General features: G+C 44.9%; 1 pseudogene; it reads right to left on the reverse strand.

Moving 5' to 3' along the window:
• The window catches only part of LOC138772476 (zinc finger protein 585A-like), a 140,066-nt pseudogene that overhangs the window by 34,132 nt on the left and 84,612 nt on the right, over positions 1-21,322 (reverse strand).

Below are 21,322 nucleotides of genomic sequence, written 5' to 3' on the forward strand. Positions count from 1 at the left end.
CATACTCCCACTCCTCCATGGAGAAATAGAGCGCCACGTCCTGACACCTTATAGGAACCTGACACACACAATGATCACACAGTCATCCCCCCCATCCCTTCATAGCCTTCCTGTATAATGTCCCAGCATTCCCAGCAGCCTCCTCACCTCTCCAGTCAGCAGCTCCACCATCTTGTTGGTGAGTTCTAGGATCTTCTGCTCATTGATTTCCTCATGTATCAGGGGGTGAGGTGGGGGCCCCGGGATTGGGCTCAGGGTTCTTCCCCATCCCTCACACACAGGGGCCCCACAGCGCCCACTAGAGGTCTTCTTCACCACTGTGTAATCCTGGTTATGGAGATACAGTAATACATATCACTACATACATTCCCAGAATCCCCCTCACCTCTCCAGTCATATCCATCTGTTATTACATAGAGAAGAATGGTGTCATGTGACATCATTCCCAGAATCCCCCTCACCTCTCCAGTCATATCTATCTGTTATTACATAGAGAAGAATGGTGTCATGTGACATCACTCCCAGAATCCCCCTCACCTCTCCAGTAAGCTGGAATAGTATCTCTAGGGTGAGATTTATTATCCTCTCCGCCATCTTGTCTCTGTCTTTCATTGAGAAGATCTCCTTTATCCTATTCTACACAAACCTGAATAGTAAAAGAAGTAAAGACAATGTAAAATCATAGAAAAAGCCATGTGAAAAAATACTAAAGGTAAAGCTAAAGGAGAAACATTAGAGGAGATATGCAATGTAGATAGAATACACTCACATATACTGTATCGTACATTACAGACAATATACATTCATATCTACCAGCAACCACATTACTGGATTATTGTTATAGGACATTTGATAATGTGAGTCATGTGATCATTTCATATCAGCCAATCACAACACAGCTTTCTATTTCATCAGCTGAACATATAATTAAAAGCTGCACTCTGATTGGACAAATAAATCTCCCCTGACAACAGTCACTGTCCACATACCTGACCCTCAGAGCTGTACAGGAGCTGTGTGCCTGCTCTGTGCTGACAGGACCTACGGAGGTGTCACAGTCATGTGATCAGTCACATGGAGGGGAGGAGTCAGTGTATAGAGGGCTCTGCTGTGCTGGGTGTGATGCTGCTGAATGACCGGAGATGTATGTGCTGTGTGTATATAGCAGAGCTGTCTCTGTATAATGTGTATATAGCAGAGCTGTCTCTGTATGATGTGTATATAGCAGAGTTGTCTCTGTATGATGTGTATATAGCAGAGCTGTCTCTGTATAATGTGTATATAGCAGAGCTGTCTCTGTATGATGTGTATATAGCAGAGCTGTCTCTGTATGATGTGTATATAGCAGAGCTGTCTGTGTATGATGTGAATATAGCAGAGCTGTCTCTGTATGATGTGTATATAGCAGAGCTGTCTCTGTATGATGTGTATATAGCAGAGCTGTCTCTGTATGATGTGTATATAGCAGAGCTGTCTGTATGATGTGTATATAGCAGAGCTGTCTCTGTATGATGTGTATATAGCAGAGCTGTCTCTGTATGATGTGTATATAGCAGAGCTGTCTCTGTATGATGTGTATAGAGCAGAGCTGTCTCTGTGTGATGTGTGTATAGCAGAGCTGTCTCTGTATGATGTGTATATAGCAGAGCTGTCTCTGTATGATGTGTGTATATAGCAGAGCTGTCTCTGTATGATGTGTATATAGCAGAGCTGTCTGTGTGATGTGTATATAGCAGAGCTGTCTCTGTATGATGTGAATATAGCAGAGCTGTCTCTGTATGATGTGTATATAGCAGAGCTGTCTCTGTATGATGTGTATATAGCAGAGCTGTCTCTGTATGATGTGTATATAGCAGAGCTGTCTGTATGATGTGTATATAGCAGAGCTGTCTCTGTATGATGTGTATATAGCAGAGCTGTCTCTGTATGATGTGTATATAGCAGAGCTGTCTCTGTATGATGTGTATAGAGCAGAGCTGTCTCTGTGTGATGTGTGTATAGCAGAGCTGTCTCTGTATGATGTGTATATAGCAGAGCTGTCTCTGTATGATGTGTGTATATAGCAGAGCTGTCTCTGTATGATGTGTATATAGCAGAGCTGTCTGTGTGATGTGTATATAGCAGAGCTGTCTCTGTATGATGTGTATATAGCAGAGCTGTCTCTGTATGATGTGTATATAGCAGAGCTGTCTCTGTATGATGTGTATATAGCAGAGCTGTCTCTGTATGATGTGTATATAGCAGAGCTGTCTCTGTATGATGTGTATGGAGCAGAGCTGTCTCTGTATGATGTGTATATAGCAGAGCTGTCTGTATGATGTGTGTATAGCAGAGCTGTCTGTATGATGTGTATATAGCAGAGCTGTCTCTGTATGATGTGTATATAGCAGAGCTGTCTCTGTATGATGTGTATATAGCAGAGCTGTCTCTGTGTGATGTGTATATAGCAGAGCTGTCTCTGTGTGATGTGTGTATATAGCAGAGCTGTCTCTGTATGATGTGTATGGAGCAGAGCTGTCTCTGTATGATGTGTATATAGCAGAGCTGTCTCTGTATGATGTGTATATAGCAGAGCTGTCTGTGTATGATGTGTATATAGCAGAGCTGTCTGTGTATGATGTGTATATAGCAGAGCTGTCTGTGTATGATGTGTATATAGCAGAGCTGTCTGTGTATGATGTGTATATAGCAGAGCTGTCTCTGTATGATGTGTATATAGCAGAGCTGTCTCTGTATGATGTGTATATAGCAGAGCTGTCTCTGTATGTGTATATAGCAGAGCTGTCTCTGTATGATGTGTATGGAGCAGAGCTGTCTCTGTATGATGTGTATATAGCAGAGCTGTCTCTGTATGATGTGTGTATATAGCAGAGCTGTCTGTATGATGTGTATATAGCAGAGCTGTCTGTATGATGTGTATATAGCAGAGCTGTCTCTATGATGTGTAAGGAGCAGAGCTGTCTCTGTGTGATGTGTATATAGCAGAGCTGTCTCTGTATGATGTGTATATAGCAGAGCTGTCTCTGTATGATGTGTATATAGCAGAGCTGTCTCTGTGTGATGTGTATATAGCAGAGCTGTCTCTGTATGATGTGTATATAGCAGAGCTGTCTCTGTATGATGTGTATAGAGCAGAGCTGTCTCTGTATGATGTGTATATAGCAGAGCTGTCTCTGTACGTGTATATAGCAGAGCTGTCTCTGTATGATGTGTATATAGCAGAGCTGTCTCTGTATGATGTGTATATAGCAGAGCTGTCTCTGTATGATGTGTATAGAGCAGAGCTGTGTCTGTGTGATGTGTATATAGCAGAGCTGTCTCTGTATGATGTGTATATAGCAGAGCTGTCTCTGTATGATGTGTATAGAGCAGAGCTGTGTCTGTGTGATGTGTATATAGCAGAGCTGTCTCTGTATGATGTGTGTATAGCAGAGCTGTCTGTGTATGATGTGTATATAGCAGAGCTGTCTCTGTATGATGTGTATAGAGCAGAGCTGTCTCTGTATGATGTGTATAGAGCAGAGCTGTCTCTGTATGATGTGTATTTAGCAGAGCTGTCTCTGTATGTGTATATAGCAGAGCTGTCTCTGTATGATGTGTATATAGCAGAGCTGTCTCTGTATGATGTGTATGGAGCAGAGCTGTCTCTGTACGATGTGTATATAGCAGAGCTGTCTCTGTGTGATGTGTATATAGCAGAGCTGTCTCTGTGTGATGTGTGTATATAGCAGAGCTGTCTCTATGATGTGTGTATAGCAGAGCTGTCTCTGTGTGATGTGTATAGCAGAGCTGTCTCTGTATGATGTGTATATAGGAGAGCTGTCTCTGTATGATGTGTATATAGCATAGCTGTCTCTGTATGATGTGTATATAGCAGAGCTGTCTCTGTACGATGTGTATATAGCAGAGCTGTCTCTGTATGATGTGTATATAGCAGAGCTGTTTCTGTATGATGTGTATATAGCAGAGCTGTCGCTATGATGTGTAAGGAGCAGAGCTGTCTCTGTGTGATGTGTGTATAGCAGAGCTGTCTCTGTATGACGTGTATATAGCAGAGCTGTCTCTGTATGATGTGTATATAGGAGAGCTGTCTCTGCATGATGTGTATAGAGCAGAGCTGTCTCTGTATGATGTGTATAGAGTAGAGCTGTCTCTGTATTATGTGTATATAGGAGAGCTGTCTCTGTAAGATGTGTATATAGCAGAGCTGTCTATGTATGATGTGTGTATAGCAGAGCTGTCTCTGTATGATGTGTGTATAGCAGAGCTGTCTCTGTATGATGTGTATATAGCAGAGCTGTCTCTGTATGATGTGTATATAGCAGAGCTGTCCCTGTATGATGAGCTGTCTCTGTATGATGTGTATATAGCAGAGCTGTTTCTGTATGATGTGTATAGCAGAGCTGTCTCTGTATGATGTGTATATAGGAGAGCTGTCTCTGCATGATGTGTATAGAGCAGAGCTGTCTCTGTATGATGTGTATAGAGTAGAGCTGTCTCTGTATGATGTGTATATAGGAGAGCTGTCTCTGTATGATGTGTATATAGGAGAGCTGTCTCTGTAAGATGTGTATATAGCAGAGCTGTCTCTGTATGATGTGTATAGAGCAGAGCTGTGTCTGTATGATGTGTGTATAGCAGAGCTGTCTGTGAATGATGTGTATATAGCAGAGCTGTCTCTGTATGATGTGTGTATAGCAGAGCTGTCTCTGTATGATGTGTATATAGCAGAGCTGTCTCTGTATGATGTGTGTATAGCAGAGCTGTCTGTGAATGATGTGTATATAGCAGAGCTGTCTGTGTATGATGTGTATATAGCAGAGCTGTCTCTGTAGGATGTGTATATAGCAGAGCTGTCTCTGTATGATGTGTATATAGGAGAGCTGTCTCTGCATGATGTGTATAGAGCAGAGCTGTCTCTGTATGATGTGTATAGAGTAGAGCTGTCTCTGTATGATGTGTATATAGGAGAGCTGTCTCTGTATGATGTGTATATAGGAGAGCTGTCTCTGCATGATGTGTATAGAGCAGAGCTGTCTCTGTATGATGTGTATAGAGTAGAGCTGTCTCTGTATGATGTGTATATAGGAGAGCTGTCTCTGTATGATGTGTATATAGGAGAGCTGTCTCTGTAAGATGTGTATAGAGCAGAGCTGTCTATGTATGATATGTGTATAGCAGAGCTGTCTCTGTATGATGCGTATATAGCAGGGCTGTCTCTGTATGATGTGTATAGAGCAGAGCTGTCTCTGTAAGATGTGTATAGAGCAGAGCTGTCTATGTATGATATGTGTATAGCAGAGCTGTCTCTGTATGATGTGTATATAGCAGAGCTGTCTCTGTGTGATGTGTATATAGCAGAGCTGTCTCTGTATGATGTGTATATAGCAGAGCTGTCTCTGTATGTGTATATAGCAGAGCTGTCTCTGTGTGATGTGTATATAGCAGAGCTGTCTGTGTATGATGTGTGTATATAGCAGAGCTGTCTCTGTATGATGTGTATATAGGAGAGCTGTCTCTGTAAGATGTGTATATAGCAGAGCTGTCTATGTAAGATGTGTATATAGCAGAGCTGTCTATGTATGATGTGTGTATAGCTGAGCTGTCTCTGTACCATAAAAACAAGAAAGGGGGAGGTGTCTGCCTATATGTTAAATCCTGCCTTAAGCCCATTCTGCAGGAGGATATATGTGATGATAATGTGGAGTCTCTTTGGGTGGAAATAAGGGAAGTGAGGAAGGATAATACAATTTTTATGGGAGTTAATAATCTCCCAGTATAGTGGAAGAAAAAATAGATGCAGCAGCGAAGCAGGGTGAAGTTATTATTATGGGGGACTTTACCCAAATATAAACTGAAAAGCAGAAACCTGCAGCTCTAGCAAAGGAAACCGGTACTGGAAATAATAAAAGACAATGGGGGAGATTTATCAAACTGGTGTAGATTAGAACTGTCTTTGTTGCCCCTAGTAACCAATCAGATTCCGCCTTTCATTTTTCAAAGAATCTGTGAATGAAAAGTGGAATCTCGCAAAATAGAACAGCAATAGCGGTCGGCACTACTGAAGTCAGAGACTATTCTCATAACATTTAGGAATCTCTTTCCTTTTCTGGGTCAATGATTCTCTAGAGATCTTTGCGGCTCTTTTTTCTGCTCTCGTAAGAATTCTATCTGGATACCCTCGTCTAAGGAGTCTATCTCTTAGTTCGGTGGCTTGTTTTTGGTACGTTACTGGATTACTGTTAATACGCTTTAGTCTAATTAGTTCGCCATATTGCTTCTTTCACTGCCTGGGGGTGTGAGCTGTTAAAATGTAAATAGGCAGTACTAGCGGTAGTTTTTCGGTAGCCTTCTGTGCAAATGATGTCATTCTCAATATAGATGTTCACATCTAAGAAATTTAGAGATGCCCCTCCAAATACCCCTGTAAATAGCATGTTCATATTATTAATGTTGTTGAGGTGCTCTATAAAGGCGTGGAACTCCTGTGTCGTGCCGTCCCAAATAATTATGACGTCATCCATATATCTATAAAAGGATTTGATATGGATACTGAAAGGATTGTTCAGGGAAAAAATAAAACGTCTTTCAAAAATAGCTAGGAACATATTAGCATAAGTGCACGACACAGGAGTCCCCATCGCCGTGCCAACCATCTGCTTATACCAGGCTTTATCGTATTGAAAAGTATTGTTGGATAAAATCAAAGTGCCTCACATACAAAATCACAGAAGCTGGCAGATTTCTCGGTGTCGATCAGGAACTCGTGTACTGCTTCAATACCCTGTGTATGCGGTATTCGAGTATATAAACTCTCAATATCAAGAGAGACCAGGTTATACCCTGGTTGCCACTCACAGGATTCCAATACAGAGAGAAGATGTTTTGTGTCCCTGAGGTAGGTGGGAATAGAGGTAAGTAACAGCCTTAAGAGCCAATCGACACAATCGGGCGACCAGGGGGTCGGGTCAGCGACTTGTGTATCTTTGGTAAATAGTACCACTTTGGACATTTGGGGAAATCAGGAGTTAATTTGTTCGCTGTACTCTCTGAAATGATGTTCTTCTCCACACTTGATCTAAGTAGCGATCTAAGTTTATCCATTATTTTCATAGTCTGATCGCTGGAGAGTTGGTAGTAAGTCGTGGTGTCGCTCAATTGACGATTAGCTTCTTGAGCATAGTCAAGAGCAGACAACACGACAGTACAGCCCCCCTTATCAGCCCTTCTAATTAGGAGGTCTGGTCTGTTACGGAGCCATTTCAAGGCTCTTTGCTCCCCGGGGGACAAATTACTTTCTGCTTGTGGGTACATTAACGCCTTTACTTCTTGCTGCACCAGGTTCGAAAAAACCTCCAATGACCCCCCTTGTTCAAGGGGTGGGGTGAAAGTAGAATTCTTCCCCCCTTTAAAATCCTGAATCTCTATCTCAGATGACTCAAGCCCTTGTGTGGTCTCTGTAAGGCTCAGCAGACACTCAATACCTTGTAGATCTTTTTCATCAAAATCTGAAGATACTCTAAAACCTAGGGGGCCTATCACACTGGGGACCTCTCCTTCTTTTCGCTCTCTCTACTATAGGTGGAAAAAAACTTATGCAAATTAATTTTTCTAATTGCTTTATACATATCTACTTCGAAATCAGGCAGAGAAAAATTTTCCATTAGACCAAAATTTAAACCCTTGGATAGAAGAGAGATGCAGTCACTGTCCAGAATCACTCCTGAAATATTGACTACATTATTATCCATTGGCTCTAGCGCCATGACACTTGCTTGCGCTTGCTGTAACTTCCTCTCCTTTTGAAGCCGCCTCTTTCTCCCTCCCCTCCTGATCTTCCTCCTAAAGGGGGATTACGGGTTTCCATAGCTGAATGATCATCCGACTGACTTGTATCTGAATCCGTTGTCCAGAAGTCCACTGTTGGATTTTTTAGGTGGTCTTCTTTTCTTTATTTGTTTTTTAGTGTTCCTTTGAAAAAATTTCCCTGTATCATAATAATTTTTATCACGGAGAAACTTGTCTCTTTTCTTTAATTTCATTTTGAATATTTATCAGATGTTTCTCAAGTTTGGACATCACGTCTGTATATTGCACAACGGGCAATCTAGAACTTAATTCATTTTTTGCTTTGACCAAATCTGTCTTTACTCGGTCGTAGTCACTTTTATTTTTATTCAGGATCAGCACAAGAAGGTTCATCGCGTGGGTTAAATGGGCTTTGTCCCACATAGCTACAAAATCTGGGTTATCTTGGAACTAAGAAGGTGTCATGTAAGTTCTCAGCCCCCTTGGAACTCTCTGACTATCCACATAGGACTGTAATGATTGCAGAGTCCAGAAGAGGCGCACCTCTTTCTCAGCCAGGGTATTAACCCTTTGCTCCAAGACTTTCAGGCTGAGAACCTGCAGCTCTTCCTTTAAATTACATGACGTAAAATATGCACTCGCGTCCTCCCTCGCTGTTTCCAAAACTTCCTCCATATTCACTGAAGCTGATGCTTCGTCCATTTAAACTTGCATATTGGTGCAGCTAAAATCCAGTGACAAATCACAGTGTGCTCAGAGCCAGGTAACAGACAAAACTGCATACAGAGTCACGCAAAATAGAACAGCAATAGCGGTCGGCACTACTGAAGTCACAGACTATTTAGCTCACCTAAACGATGGACTCGTGGAAGCTGGAAGTCATGCAGCAAATAGAGTGGTGCTTGACCGAAAATGGCAGAGAGATAAACGATAAGTCCAATCACAGTAGAGAGATAGGATACCGCGGCACTCACCAGATGCCAATCTTCATGCTTTATTGTAGCCAAAAATACAGGAATTCAATCCGACATTACAGACAGGTGAGGGAGGACGTACATATGGTGCATATCAGGCGACGGACCATTTCGTGCGCAAGCGCACTTCGACACGGCTAACACGTCATCACGTCTGCCAAACACATAAATAGATACGAGTGCAGACAGACACAGGTGTAACACAATTAAAATCATGACACACTGATAAAAAACATTAAAGGAAGGCATGGAACTCATTCCTATCGTTCAGTCCAAGTGGCCCTGTAGCATTAAACAAGGAAATGAAGAATGCTTCTCTTTTTAGTGGCAATTTGTGCAAATCGATGCCTCAGTTCCCTGGAACCACCCTTTCGAGGCCAATGAATTTTAAGTTACTGACATCACTGTTGTGGGCGGACCTCATGTGTTCAATGAACCTCGCTGCCCCTTTGCCTGTACGTACCGAGGTGCAATGCTCACAAAATCTCACCTGTAATTGCCTTTTTGTTTTTCCAATATAAAAATAACGGCAACTACAGATCATTGATACCACCAGTGTGGACCTGCACGTAATGAGTTGTCTTATGCTCCAGTTCACCTGTCTGTAATGTAAGATACCACTTTTCATTCACAGATTCTTTTAAAAATGAAAAGTGGAATCTGATTGGTTACTAGGGGCAACTAAGAAAATTGTACTTTACACCAGTTTGATAAATCTTCCCTAATTACGTTTCCAACTAGTACAGGAACCAATGGGGGGGGGGCACTTCTCAACCTGATTTTAACCAACAGGCCTGACAATATTAAAAGTAGAGGTGGGGGGTGGGGGGTGGGGGGTCACCTAGGTAATAGTGACCACAACATAATAAGTTTTCATTTGTCCATTAATAAAATGCTTTAATTTCATTTTGAATATTTATCAGATGTTTCTCAAGTTTGGACGTCACGTCTGTATATTGCACAACGGGCAATCTAGAACTTAATTCATTTTTTGCTTTGACCAAATCTGTCTTTACTCGGTCGTAGTCACTTTTATTTTTATTCAGGATCAGCACAAGAAGGTTCATCGCGTGGGTTAAATGGGCTTTGTCCCACATAGCTACAAAATCTGGGTTATCTTGGAACTAAGAAGGTGTCATGTAAGTTCTCAGCCCCCTTGGAACTCTCTGACTATCCACATAGGACTGTAATGATTGCAGAGTCCAGAAGAGGCGCACCTCTTTCTCAGCCAGGGTATTAACTGTTCCCCTGTCCTACTTCCGGCAACTTTCTTCGCTCCTAAGTTCATTTGGGCTCACAAACAGCTTTGCTTGGTGAAATCAGTACTGTACCGGCCCGAGGTGGAGAGGGCCTCCCCCATTTTTATCATTATTATGCTGCAGCACACCTCAGCAGGGTCTTGGTTTGCCATCGCCACGCTTCAACCAAGCTATAGATAGGTTTGGAAATGGATCTTTCCCTCCTCCCATTACTTGCGGCTCCCTGTTTCTGCTCACACGACCAATGCTCCAACTCTGAAAATTTGCCCCAAGCATCTTTACTCTGGATTTATTTCCCCCCACCCTTCCTCTATGTTTCCAGTCTGAAAACACAACATACTGGTAACCCACCCTTAAAGCATAACTAATTTTTCTGAAATTTTTTTTAACATTTTCCATTTTATTACATTAATATAACAACACAAAAGACACTGACAAAGTCAGGCAGATTCCCGGAGGGCACACTCCAGGTAGCATATTAACAAAAACAACATTCAGTCCAAGTAATCCTGCCAACAAAGTATCATAGTATAAGCACATCCTAAAACATCAGCAATGATAATGTCGGTACAATTTTCTCAAATATATATGATGCACCTCAACAGATGGAACCGAGGAACTTATGTGCCAAAATCAGCTCCCCAAACATAGAGATACATTCAGTGTCAGAACTGGTGAGCTCATACATCTAAACTTTAACAACTTATTGGGGGACACCTAACGTGGGTCCTCGCAGAACATACTATCTTAAAATACAAACCAACTGGGGAAACTAAAGACCAACATACATGACAAGACAACAATACACAGAGAGGGAAACCAGGGAAGGGAAGGAAGGGGGAGAGGGGGTCACCCGAGCTGTGTTAAGAAGATGAAGGAGTGTTTTGATTTCCGAGATCAGGATCCTCTGCCCACCGTCCCGTACTCAACCCCTTCCCCCTCTCCTCCCCCCCTCTCCACCCTTACCTGACCCTTCTTCTTCCATCCCTCTCCTCACCTCTCCCTAACTCCTGCCCACCGGGTGGGTTCCTCTCCTTTCTTTCCTGGTGCCTTTCTCTAGTCACCCTTCTTTCTATTTCTCAACTCTTTCATTTCTGGTTCTCTGCCCCTAGTCTTCTCCAAGACGGGGCTGGCTCCTTACTGGAGCTGTGTGTTTCCTATAGCACATTACAAAACGGGGTGCCGGGGAGGGGGTGTGGTGATGACCCTCCGACTCTAGACCAAACAGTGATAGATTGTACATGTTTACGTTGTGTGATTTACTAGGAGTAGCTGTTAATTTCTTCCTTATGTTATTTCTGTATGGATCTGAATCTTCATATGCATTTTCTTTTGCCACACAGTATGCGTAAACAATATGATGTCATTTACTGAGGGGAGGAGTGGTGTTGTTGCTGCTCCACCTCCTTTGTGTAACCCAAAATAAAGAATTAAAAAAAAAAAAAGATGAAGGGAAGGCCACATCCCACGGATCCCATATCTTCCTAAATTTGTCTACATGGGGGCCGTTAAGGGCCGTTAAGTACTCCATGCGGCGGATGTCCATAACTTTAGCCAAGAGTTGCTCTCGGGACGGGGGACGGGGGGGGGGGGGCACTGACTTCCACATACCTGCTATCAAGAACATGTAGAAGTAATTTAGCCTTTTGCTTATTTAAATTCTTAGGAGGAATATTCAGTATATATTGAGCTGGATCTAAGGGTAGGTCTAATGATAGAACCGTCATAAGATGGTCCTTAACCATCCGCCAGTAATTTTGCAAAATCGAGCAGTCCCAGAATATATGGGGTAGGGTCCCCCGATCCCTAGAGCACCGCCAACACACCATGGAAACCTGAGGAAAGATATGGTGTAATAAGTCAGGAGTATGGTACCAGTATAGCAATATCTTGTATTGATTTTCCTTGTAAGCCACACACGATGAGGATTTGGCCGCTTTGGACTAAACTATACTCCATACCTTGCCTGGGAGTTCCCTCCCTAAATAGGCCTCCCATGTAGACATATATTTATGTTTGGAAGCAGGGGCATCCAGCGGAGGTGCAAGAAGAGTGTAGATATCAGAGATCATGCCTCTGGTGGACACTGCACATTTACATAACCATTCAAACGAAGTTGGCTTAGAGACCGGTTCAGTCCCATAGAGATCCTCCACCCAGCGGGCCAGCACAGTATAATAGGGACGTGCTTGAGGAGGAAGAGAATATTTATCCCTCAACTTGTCCCAAGGTAGCAATTTCCTCTGAAAGACATCGACCACATCCGCCAGAAGGAAGAGCTTAGCTGCCTGCCAGGGTCTAATCATGTGGCCCAGCATACTTTCAGGAATAGAAGGGTTGTAGAGGATAGGGACCAGCGGTGTTCGGAAGGATCTCAATGGGAACAAACTGTTAGCTCGAATCCAGACCTCCCTCGTGAGTTTCATAGGGCCTAAAAGCGTGGGCCCAGAATGTTCCACTGACGGAGCCCACAGCAAAACGCCTGGATAGATCGGGGCTAGCCACAACTTTTCAATTTCAAACCATCTCGAGAAGGCCTGGAGGCCCGTCCAGGAAGAAACCCGCCGCAAGTGTGTCGCCAAATAATAGCGGAACAAATCCGGCACTCCCATGCCCCCTCTAGTGGTTTTAGAGAGCACAACTGAGTTAGGGATCCTATGCCGACCTTTATTCCAAATAAACCTGAACAAAGTAGACTGGACTTTTTTCAGAGCGGATCGGGCAATAGGTATGGGGAGGGTCTCCATTAGGTATAGAATTTTGGGTAAGATGGACATTTTCACTGCCGTTATCCTACCGATTAACGACAGAGGGAGAGATGCCCATTTAGCGACTAGGCCGGAAATGTCTTTAAAAAGAGGGACAAAATTGGCCTTATATAGGGTACTAAAGGTTGCAGTAATATTAGTCCCCAGATACTTTAGCGATTTATCCTGCCATAGAAATGGGTAAGAACCCCTCACGGTATCCACAACTACTGCAGGTAGATTAATAGAGAATGCCTCCGTTTTTGTCTGGTTAATCCTATAGCCCGAAAGTTTCCCATAGTGTTCAAGAATTTTATAGAGATTGGGAAGAGAGGTATGTGGGTTTCGCAGCGTTAAAAGAATATCATCTGCAAATAATGACAACTTAAATTCTCTATCTTGCACCAAGATCCCTTGAACATCGGGACATAATCTGATCTGAGCCGCCAGCGGCTCTATACAGAGGTGAAAAAGAAGGGGTGACAGGGGACACCCCTGCCGAGTCCCATTGCTAATGGACAGCTTACTAGAAACTGTATGTGGTAGACGCACCATCGCCTTAGGAGTGGAATATAGTGCAGTAATGGCCATTAAGAACGGGCCAGAAATACCAAAAGCTTGAAGAGTGGCCTGCATGAAGGGCCAGCTAAGTCGATCAAAGACCTTCTCTGCGTCTAAGCCCAGAAGAAGGCCTGAAGATCTAGTTTTGTTGAGTACCTCAATAAGATCGATGGTGCGTCTAGTATTATCTCCCGCTTGTCGGGAGGCTACAAAGCCTACCTGGTCCTTATGAATGAGTGTCGGCAAGAGTGACCCCAGTCTATTTGCTAATAATTTGGTAAAAATCTTAAGGTCGGCATTAAGGAGTTAAATAGGTCTATAGCTACCACAGTCTGCCGGGTCTTTACCCGGTTTAGGCACTACTGTGATGAAGGACTCCAGCATAGTTTCAGGTATAGGAGAACCAGACAAAAAGGAGTTATAGAGGGGCAGGAGATGGGGTGCCAGTTCGGTTATGAGGGACTTTTAGTAAATATACGTCAGCCCATTAGGGCCAGGTGCCTTGCCATTCGGCAGCTCTTTTATTACCTCCAGCAACTCCTCTAGGGTTATCGGGGAGTTAAGTTCTTCCCTATCGCTAGCTGTGACAGTGGGTAAATGGCAGGATGTCAGGAATTGGTCCAAACATTGTTGTCGGGCAGCAGGACTTGATGGTAATTCAGAGGGAAGGGAGTAAAGGCGAGTATAATATTCAGCAAACAGCTCGGCTATGCGGTCGGGTGCATACTGTAAGCAACCTGTTGCATCCTTTACTGCTTGGGGCGAGGCTTGGACCTTAGCATCCCTCAGCTGTGAGGCAAGTAGGGTATGCGCTTTATTGGCTTTGTCATAATATTTATGTCTAGAGTATACTAATAATTTATCCACGTGAAGTACCATCAAGTCCTTCTGTTACTAACTTACGCAGGACAGCTACAGAGGGGGAGACGGCCAATTTACGTTCAAGGGCCCGCATCTGGACCAGCAACCCCTGTTTCTGCATGTTAGCATCTTTTTTTAATTTAGAAGAAAGGGCTATACAGTGCCCCCGGAGTACTGACTTATGGGCTTCCCAAAGGATCGAGAGGGACCCAACACTCCCCTCATTTTCGGTGAAATAATGGTGGAGGCACTGTTTCAGTGATTCAAGATGTATGGGAGTCTTTACTAGAAATTCATTGAGCCTTCAGTGACAAATTCTCCGGGGGGAATGTAGAGATTTAAGGCATAGGACCACTAGAGAATGATCCGACCACGTAATTCCTTTGATCTCAGAGGATTCCAATAGCCTCAGACTCAGTATATTACTGAAAAAATTGTCAATACGCGTATGCGTAGAATGGACTGGGGAATAAAATGTGTACACTTTATCTGAGGGATTGGAAATCCTCCATAGATCATACAGATGATGTCTACGTATAAGCTGCCGAAACCGCTGGGAGAGCTGGGCTAGAGGGGATGAAGGGGGTCCCTGCTGGACAGATAGTCTATCCATTCCAGGAGAAAATGGCATAATAAAGTCTCCCCCGATCAGGAGCACAGGGCAGGCTTAGGATTGCTGAATTTTGGAGACTTTCGACAGCACATGGGTGAGGAAAGGAATCTGCCCAGAGTTAGGGCAGTACACATTGCAGAGCATAATGGGGGAGTCCTTGAGACATCCCACCAGGATCACATAGCGGCCTTGAGTGTCAATGACCGTCTGTGAGACTGTGAGTGGGCAATCTTTAGTTATTAATATGGCTACACCTCCCCGTTTATCTTCTCTATAGGCCGAGTAAGTTGTGGGAAAATTGTGTTTAATGAAATTAAATGAACCTGAACTGTCATAGTGCGTCTCCTGTACATATACAATATCAGGGCGTGCAGACTTCAATTCCTTCAGCAGGAGCCTACGTTTACGGTTGGAGTTCAACCCTTTAACATTAATCGTAAGGAAGCGCACCATGACAGTCTATTAGGGACAAAGACAGCAAAGCAGTCAAGCAGGTATATCCCCTACTCAGGGGAGGGAAGAACTCAAACCTGAACACGTCCAGGCCCTCTTGAGATGATCGTATCCTCGCAGCGACAATTCTCAGGGGCCTGCTATAGCTTCTGTCAAGACTAAAATAGAAAACACAGCGGGTAAAGGGGGTACAGATCGGGAGACACATACGGGAGACAGGGGAAGACAACACAAACCAGAACAGAACAATGACTACAAAAGTCTTTTCCATATAGCTGCAGGAATTAAAGTAAGTATGCATCTATAAACCTATGAAACAGCTCCCGCCAGGGAAACGGGCTAGGGTATAGAACTGTGGCACAAGGGGCGCCAGAAAGAAAGGGGGAAGGAGGAGGAGAAGAAAACTAAAGAAACTGGGTCAAAGAACAGAAGGGGGGGTGGGGTGAGAAGGAAGAAAGAGGATCAAAAGAAAAGTATTCCTCTTCGAGGTACGTATCCTAACCTCAAAGAGATATATTACTCCCTAGCAGTAGGGGGGGGGAGAGTCGGGTTAATCTCAGCGTTGATAACCAAGGGTAACTTTGATGAACAGCGGCGCCGGGAGAACGCCATATACAGACAACATCACTTTCTATAAAGCATGAGGGGGGAAGAAAGGAAACTGTAAAATACAAGCACTCATAATAACCAGAAAGCAGTAACGTGGAGGGGAATCTTAATGCAGGGTTGCGCAAAAATTATTTTAATAACATTATCTGCAGGGGCTGAAAGGACATTATTGAAAAGGGTTGTAAGGGTTGCGTGCACATCTTCTTCTCCCTCTGCCTCGGGCACTCCCCTCACTCTGATGTTATGCCTGCGCCCCTGGTTATCCAAGTCTTCCAGGTGGCGCTGATAGTCACAAAGTGCATCATGTTGAGCCGTTACAGTAGTATGCATATCCGCCACATATGCTCTGGTAGCATCATGTTGTTCTTCAATATTGTCCACTCTTTGTGCAATATGGTGCAGGTCCTTTCTGACTGCTGTTATTTCAGATCTACATGCCCGAACCTCTTGTATGAGGGACTTAAAATCATCTTTAGTAGGTATATTTTGCAAATATTGGCGCCAAGTGAGATCCATAGATGGGTCAGGGAGAGGTATGGTGGAGTCCTCTGGATCTGAGGCAGGGGATCTGTTGGACCACCAAGAAGCAGTTTGTGCCCCTGTTAGGTTAGCATGTTTGGACATATGAGCACCATCCCCTGTGTCCTATAAGAACCAGTGAGGCAATGGGGAAAGGGGTTTAGATGGATGAAAGACAGGGTTACCTTTGTTTCTTCCTTGCTGCCGTTGAGGGAGTGGAGGCAGCTCCCTATCTGGAGGGGGGTCTGCAGATACAGGAGTAGATGAGGCTGGGGGGGCTGCAGCCCCTGCGGCTCCTGGTGAGGCAGCTATTACCTCCTGCTCCATGTTGGAGCGGACTGCTGCCGAATACAACTGCTTCGGTGGTGGCAATGCAGAGTGGGTAGGGGGGTCCCTCTCCAACCCTTCCTGTCTCCCATCTGACCTGTGCGAGTCCTGACTGCCGCCAGAGTATGCCAGGGATGAAGGGGGAGAGCCCTCAGGTAGCGCCGCTGCGCGCCACGCTGCCGGCGCCATCTTGGATTTTCGGCTCCCTCCGTCTCCTGTCAGCAAAGGGCATAGGGGGCCGGTGGAAAGCGGACCCACGGAGGGTCCGGGACTTCTGCGATCCCCTCCTGGACATATGCTGTTTTCCTAGCTCCCCCCTCACTTCAGAAGAAGCAGGATTTCTGTGTCCATTATGCTCTATGGAGAGGGGCTGAGAGGAGTGAGTGAGCACGGAGCAGTCCTGCACAGCAACACACCGTGAAATGTTCTCTCAGAAAGTTCCTAGATAAGCACTGACCTTTCGGAACTCTGAATTCAGCATTTTAGGTGCCCAGACAGTTTACAAACAGTTGACCTTCATGTCTCCTCTTCCTGCTCACTCATCTCCCTCGGCCCCTCCCCCTCCATAGGATATAATGGACACAACAGAACCCGTCTTCACTTGCTTCTCTATTATGAAGATGGATTTGCCTGATAATGCACAGATAAGAAGTGAGGGGGGGGGGGGGGGGGGGAGGCTGGGAAATTGCTTTTTGAGTAAGAAAGAGGCTTTTTTTGCCTAATAAACCCTAATATAGAGTTTCTCAAAATCACTTATACTACTGATTTCCACAAAAAAAAAAAAAAAATGACAGTTACACTTTAAAGTAAAAAAAGTAAAGTACTTTCCTGTTGGTACCGCGTTCCTACTCGTATCCACCAGATGTTTCCAGAGGCCGTTGTGCTGGAGGGATGAAGGCTACATAATTCCTTGAAGCTGTCCCAAGCGGACACCATTCTGAAAGGAGGTGTGGCGTATCACTTTGACTTTCACAGACCACGAACTTCACCCCTGCACTCTTCCTTCTGCACATCTCTGACATCACTCTGTTCTCCGTCACCTGATTAACACTGCAAGATCATGTATACCAGCATTGTGGAGAAACCCGGAGCCTCCCAGTATCTCCATGTGGATACACAAGGCTGGGGATATCAAGCGCATGAAAGACCTGACGGCACAATTTCATTACGGATCCTCTATTTTTTTCCGCACCTGATTCTACTGAGACCAATTCTCTATTACGGATGAATACAAATCTCTTCTGAGGTTATGTGCACACTATGGAATCCCGCCAGAACACCCGATGCGGATTCTGCAGCTTACACCCACTCGCAGACTCTGGCGGCCGGGCGCACCTCTGCTGCTACCATAGGCTTCATTCTATAGTTTGCCAGATTCCGCCGTCCGCCCAAAGAATGAGCGGGTTCATTTTTTGGACAGACGGCGGAATCTGGCAAACCATAGAAAGAAGCTTGTACCAAAAAGAAAAGGGGGGGCCTGCACTACCAATATGTAGAAAAAAAAGGGTGCTTCCTAAGACAAACCAATGTACATGGACCACTAAAGAAACAGAAATGTCATATATAGGAGCACACCAACAATGATTGAGAAAATACAAAAATATTTTATTAGTAATTAACACACAAATTCAAAAAATGGCAAAGGAAACCAGATCCCTGCACATTAAAAACATTTAAAATTCCCAAAAAGGGAAAAACACGGTGGGACCCACACAATAATGGGAACCCACAGGCCAGCAAACGATCATAAAGTGTAGCCCTATAAACCCTCAAACAACATAAAGTGAATGAACAACATAAACATGATAAAAGGTGTCCACATCAAAAAACCAAAATATACACGTGTACTGTGAATGGTGATTAAACTATGAAATATTGAACAATAAATAAATCAATAATGTATGTCACCAAACAAAGAGGGAAAGGAGCGACTCGTTGCGGCTCATGATGCTCCTACGCGTTACGTTCCACCGGAACTTCGTCAGGGAGAAAGAGTACCATGCAGGGATCCTATTTATTCACTGTCAGAGCTAGAGGGACACCTGTTACCAGGGCCGGGACAAAGGGTAGGCAGGCATAGGCGATGGCCTAGGGCGCCATCTAGTGGTAAATTACAGGGGGCGCAATTTGAATGTCTTTAAAATTTTTTTTTACTAGGCTACTGTACTTCTGATGGCCGCCCCTCCTCCTCACATTCCTCCAGCACCTGTCCTCACTCTCTCTCCCTCCCCCCGGGCAGACAGTGATCGCTCCTCCGCTCTGCCCTAAAGCAGCTGCAGGCTCCAGCCCTGCGCTGCCAAGCGACGCCCCTCCACCTCACATTGCATCAACCCCTGTCGCCACTCTCTCCCCCTCCCCCTCCCCCTCCCCCTCCCCCTGCAGACAGTAAATCCCCCCTCCCGACCTCACCCGTGGCACTGCATCCCTTCTCTGCTACTGAGGACTCTAGTCCCGCGGCGGCAGACATCTACACACACACTCCTCCTCCCTCTGCCTGGCTCTGGACCTTCTGACCAATGAGCTTCTTACTAATATGTCACATGGTGTCTGGAGCCAAGGAGGAGAGAAGAGGTGTGGCAGGGGGGAAGTAACCTGGTAAGCTGCTTCCAGATCAGGCAGTGGGGGCTACACTAAGGGGGTGCATGAAGACTATATACACTGGCTATACACTGTGGGGCTATAATATGTGAGAGGGTGTATGGAGATGTATATACACTGGGGGCTATACTATGTGAGGGGGTGTATGGAGATGTATATACACTGGCTATACACTGTGGGGCTATACTATGTGAGAGGGTGTATGGAGATGTATATACACTGGGGGCTATACTATGTGAGGAGGTGTATGGAGATGTATATACACTGGGGGCTATACTATGTGAGGGGGTGTATGGAGATGTATATACACTGTAGGGCTATACTATGTGAGGGGGTGTATGGAGATGTATATACACTGGGGGCTATACTATGTGAGGGGGTGTATGGAGATGTATATACACTGTGGGGCTATAATATGTGAGAGGGTGTATGGAGATGTATATACACTGGGGGCTATACTATGTGAGGGGGTGTATGGAGATGTATATACACTGGCTATACACTGTGGGGCTATACTATGTGAGAGGGTGTATGGAGATGTATATACACTGGGGGCTATACTATGTGAGGAGGTGTATGGAGATGTATATACACTGGGGGCTATACTATGTGAGGGGGTGTATGGAGATGTATATACACTGTAGGGCTATACTATGTGAGAGGGTGTATGGAGATGTATATACACTGGGGGCTATACTATGTGAGGGGGTGTATGGAGATGTATATACACTGGGGGCTATACTATGTGAGGGGGTGTATGGAGATGTATATACACTGGGGGCTATACTATGTGAGGGGGTGTATGGAGATGTATATACACTGGGGGCTATACTATGTGAGGGGGTGTATGGAGATCTATATACACTGTGGGTATACTATGTGAGGGGGTGTATGGAGATGTATATACACTGGGAGCTATATGTGAGGGGGTGTATAGAGATGTATATACACTGGGGGCTATACTATGTGAGGGGGTGTATGGAGACTGTATATACACTGGCTATTCACTGCGGGGGATATACTATGTGAGGTGGTGTATGGAGTTTGATAATTTCCCCCCTAGGTGTGTGTATATATATATATATATATTTTTTTTTTTTTTTTAGGGGGGGGGGGCACCATTTGCCTACTCTGCCTAGGGCACCAAAACTCCTTGTCCCGGCCCTGTCTGTTACAAATGATTCATCAAATTATATTAGTCACCAACCTCTAAGCAGCGATTCATCTCTAATGGTGTATGTGAACACAGCAAGATGGCGCCCGCGGCGTGCCGGTCCCCCCACTGCGCATGCGCAGGAGAGGTGCTGGCAAGAAGTTAAGCCGGAAGTTGCATCAAGAGGGCAAAAAAGTGCATAGCAGGCTATCATAGCATGTTAAATAACATAGTGTATGTGGACACAGTAATATGGCGCCTGCGGTGTGCCAGTCCCCGCACTGCACGTGCGCAGAAGAGGTACTGGCAAGGGATTAGACCGGAAGTTGCATCAAAAGGGCGAACGACAGCCTATCATGGCAATATTAGATTATATATAGAGCAGCACTTAATAGTGCATACTTAAATTCTACCAAGAGTAAGGGTGGTATTACACGGAACGATAATCGGCCGAATTGGCTCGATTCGGCCGATTATCGCTCCGTGTAATAAATGCAACGATCAGCCGATGACAACGATCATCGGCTGATCGTTGATATAATTTAGAACCTATTTTCGTCGGGCGCCGACCGCGCACCGCTGCGTGTAATAGCGGTGCGTGGCCGGCGACTAACGATATACATTACCCATCCACGTTCCAGGGCTGCTCCTGCCGTCCGCTTCTCCTTGCGTCCCGCGCGCGCTCTAGCGTCACAGCGGCCTGTCAGCTGATAGGCCGCTCAGCCAATCACAGGCCGCGGCGGTCCCGGCCTATGATTGGCTGAGCGGCCTACCAGCTGACAGGCTGCTGTGACACTAGAGAGCGCGCGGGACCCCCGGGAGAAGCGGACGCAGGAGCA

The sequence above is a fragment of the Dendropsophus ebraccatus genome, chromosome 14, assembly GCF_027789765.1.
Source record: "Dendropsophus ebraccatus isolate aDenEbr1 chromosome 14, aDenEbr1.pat, whole genome shotgun sequence".
Lineage (NCBI taxonomy): Eukaryota > Metazoa > Chordata > Amphibia > Anura > Hylidae > Dendropsophus > Dendropsophus ebraccatus.